Source organism: Petromyzon marinus, unplaced genomic scaffold (assembly GCF_048934315.1).
Source record: "Petromyzon marinus isolate PM22_M1 ecotype Great Lakes invasive population unplaced genomic scaffold, UKy_Petmar_22M1.pri1.0 PM_G_Scaffold_36, whole genome shotgun sequence".
Taxonomy (NCBI): Eukaryota; Metazoa; Chordata; class Hyperoartia; order Petromyzontiformes; family Petromyzontidae; genus Petromyzon; species Petromyzon marinus.
The window spans coordinates 1,210,543-1,213,785 of record NW_027422939.1 but is presented as its reverse complement, the minus strand read 5'-3'; the positions used below and the strand labels follow the sequence as shown (position 1 = coordinate 1,213,785).

Sequence of the window (3,243 nt, the reverse complement as noted above, 5' to 3'; positions counted from 1 at the left end):
TAGGTAATATCGTAGTGTCGCCATATCGCGATAACTGTCGGAGTTAAATGTTGTACAATTCTGCAAGAGCGTTCCCAGCTTTGATCGCGTTGTGTGAACGTCATCATTTGGAACGAACCAACTTACCGCTTTAAATAGGGGGGGGGGGTCGCAGACGCGGTAATATTTTTTTAAAATATAAAAATATATACATCTACAACAGCAATACAATGACAGAGCGACCGTGACTATCACAGTAGATCATTCAGCATATATTGTTTGAGTAAATACGATTCAAATTATGCGATGGAAGTGAAAGTATAAGATTGATAGTTTGAGCGTCAACCCTTGGCTGGGAGTGGTAGCTTCCAAGTGCCAATGGCTGACGCCTCAAGCGCGGCTCCCAGGACGCTTCTAAACTGTTCGGAACATAACGACTCCCCACCCCCACCCCTAAACTTGCACGAACAATTCCCCTCGCCCCTTAAAACTCTGAGCAGGATTGAACTCACGCGAACCGGTAAGTGGGTGTTTTGGTTTTAAAATTTTTACGAAAAAAAATCCGGTGTTGTGTGACCCCCGTTGCGGCGGTGACACCGCAGGCTGTGGTTGCTCCCCGCCGGGGAAGGCGTCTCCTCCTCGGTAGGCAATCCAGCCCATTCAGGCCCTCCCTGGCGTCTCGGGCCTAGTCTGTCCCAAAGAAAATAAACATTTATACATGCTTTGTGGAACTGTTTTCACAGTAAGATACACAGGCAGCAGTCGTAAGAAGAAAGGCTTAAATACAATCGTCGGTAACAGAGGCGTTATGAAAAAGGGCCATTGCCCGATTATGCACTACAGTATTTACTTTTAAGGGCAGTGTTATTGGTAAATATGTAGGGGGTTTTTCTCTCGTGATATACCCGTCTTTGTGTTTGTCCTCATGCTGTGGGTTTCGGGCTGTTCCACGCGAGTTTGAAGCCATTGGTTAAACGAGGTAACACAACCACGGGTCAAGTTATCTCTTGATGCATCACAGCTGTCATCATAACACGTACGGTTTACCCCGTATTCTTGTACAGAGACATTGAGTTTTCACGCCCATACGGGGTACAGCCATTTCAATACGGGCAAAAAAACATGCTTTGGTAACATAATATTGTCTGTTTGTGTTTCTACATTGTGATGGGACTTCGTAGGACGAACGTTGATATGTATAAAGACACGTGGTGGCCGATACGGTCTGAATTGATCTGTAATAAGGTAGGGGCACTGATTGATAGTGGGTTGACAGCTACGTGGTGGTGAGTGTACTCGAAGTGAATCTCTATTTGTGTGTTTCTCCCTTGTGATGGGACTTTGTTGTTGTTGTTGTTTTAGGCGGCTGCGGGACTGTGCAACGTTGGTGAGCGGCATAGGAGCGGTGGGGGCAACATCCATTGTAGAGTACAATGTCACTACGCTCCCACGTCTGCGCTACCCTCCTCCACCAAGCCGCCACACGGACGAGCGTGGTGAAGTATGGTCAAATCACGACCCGGGGCGGTGTGGGGAGACCCTGGTCCGGCAATGGATTAACAAATTGGCTCCTACTGTTTACCTCCATATATATAAAAATATGCAAAGTTGTGATTGTGTGTGTTGTCTGTTCAAAATGTTTAGCGTACTTCCCGACATGCAACAAACTGGAAATTTGCCATGTGGGTACTTTCCAGACTGTACACCGTGCAAACATTATACAAATACACTTTTGTGTTTTTGGGGGGGAGAGCTCAATAATGTATAGATTTTTTGCACGGCAAGTGAGCTGTGACGTCAAATCTGTCACGTGACCCTCGCACGTGGAAGCGTAACGCGTTGTAGTGTAGTGGTTAGCGTTGTCTGTGTGTGTGTCTGTGTGTGTGTCTGTGTGTGTGTCTGTGTGTGTCTGTCTGTGTGTGTGTGTCTGTGTGTTTTTTTTGTGTGTTGTGGGGAGCGATAGTGTAGCGGTTAGCGCGCTGCGCTATGAACCCGGCGACACGGGTTCGATTCCCGCTCATGGCCAACACCAGTGACGATTAGCTGAACCGGTCCCGGGCCTCCCCTAGGTCGACTCAGCCTCAAATGAGTATCTGGTGCGGTGTGTAAACGTCGCCACTAGGGAGACAAAGGCGGTCGGGCGTGGTGCTGGCCACCCACCCCCTCGTGTACCGTTCCGGCCTTCATAGGTGCTCGCTAACAGCACTTGCCCCTACAGTCTGTTAAGGCTACATGGGGGATCTTTGTTTTATCTTTTGTGTGTCTGTGTGTGTGTCTGTGTGTGTGTCTGTGTGTCTGTGTGTGTGTGTAAGCGTAACGCATTGTAGTGTAGTGGTCAGCGCTACGCCGCGCTACGAACCCGGTGACCCGAGTTCGATTCCCGCTCACGGCCACCACCGGCGACGATTATTTGAACCGCTTCTGGGCCTCTCCTAGGTCGACTCAGCCTCAAACGAGTAACTTGTGGTGTGAACATTGCCACTGGGGAGACAAAGGCGGCCGGACGTGGTGGATCCAAGTCCCGGGCGAAACCGGGTAGTACAGCTAGTCATGAATATATGAATGAATATAGACGCGTAAGTCACGTGTGACTGTATATATTCATTCCTCCATGGCTCGTTACTGACGTGTAGATGGTGTGGATATTATTATTTTCTGTCTGCAGCTGACGCTGGTCTAATGGAGCAAAGGCAGTCAGCGCAGCAGCTCGGTACGACAAGTCAACAATGTGACCAGCGTGCATACAGCACGGATCGGACTGGAAATTTGACACAGCACCAGAGAACTCGCACAGAAGAGAAATCCTTCAAGTGCACTGTGTGTGACAAGGCATTTGCAAGGTCATCAGTTCTTGAGACCCACCAGAGAACACACACAGGAGAGAAACCCTTTAAGTGCAGTGTGTGTGGGAAGACATTTTCACAGCCATCTGCTCTTAAAACACACCAGAGAACACACACAGGAGAGAAACCCTTCAGGTGCAGTGTGTGTGGGAAGACATTTTCACAGTCATCTGCTCTTAAAACACACCAGAGAACACACACGGGAGAGAAACCCTTCAGGTGCAGTGTGTGTGGGAAGACATTTTCACAGTCATCTACTCTTAAAACACACCAGAGAACACACACGGGAGAGAAACCCTTCAAGTGCAGTGTGTGTGGGAAGGCATTTTCACAGTCATCTGCTCTTAAAACACACCAGAGAACACAGAAGCATCAGAAGATCCACAACGAGTGCAGTCTGAAATCAGCTTGTGAAAGTCAA

The 3,243-nt window shown here is 48.5% G+C and overlaps 1 long non-coding RNA gene across 2 annotated transcripts; it reads left to right on the top strand.

Annotated features, from left to right (window-relative positions):
• The first annotated feature begins 327 nt into the window (after positions 1 to 327).
• Positions 328 to 2,981, top strand: LOC142915850 (uncharacterized). 2 transcript variants are annotated; one of them, XR_012936134.1, is made up of 3 exons: positions 328 to 499; positions 1,342 to 1,480; positions 2,645 to 2,981. It is a non-coding gene; the product is annotated as an uncharacterized LOC142915850 (long non-coding RNA). The 2 variants fall into 2 exon arrangements; XR_012936133.1 differs by having other exon boundaries at positions 329 to 499; positions 1,342 to 1,475.
• The last annotated feature ends 262 nt before the right edge of the window (positions 2,982 to 3,243 follow it).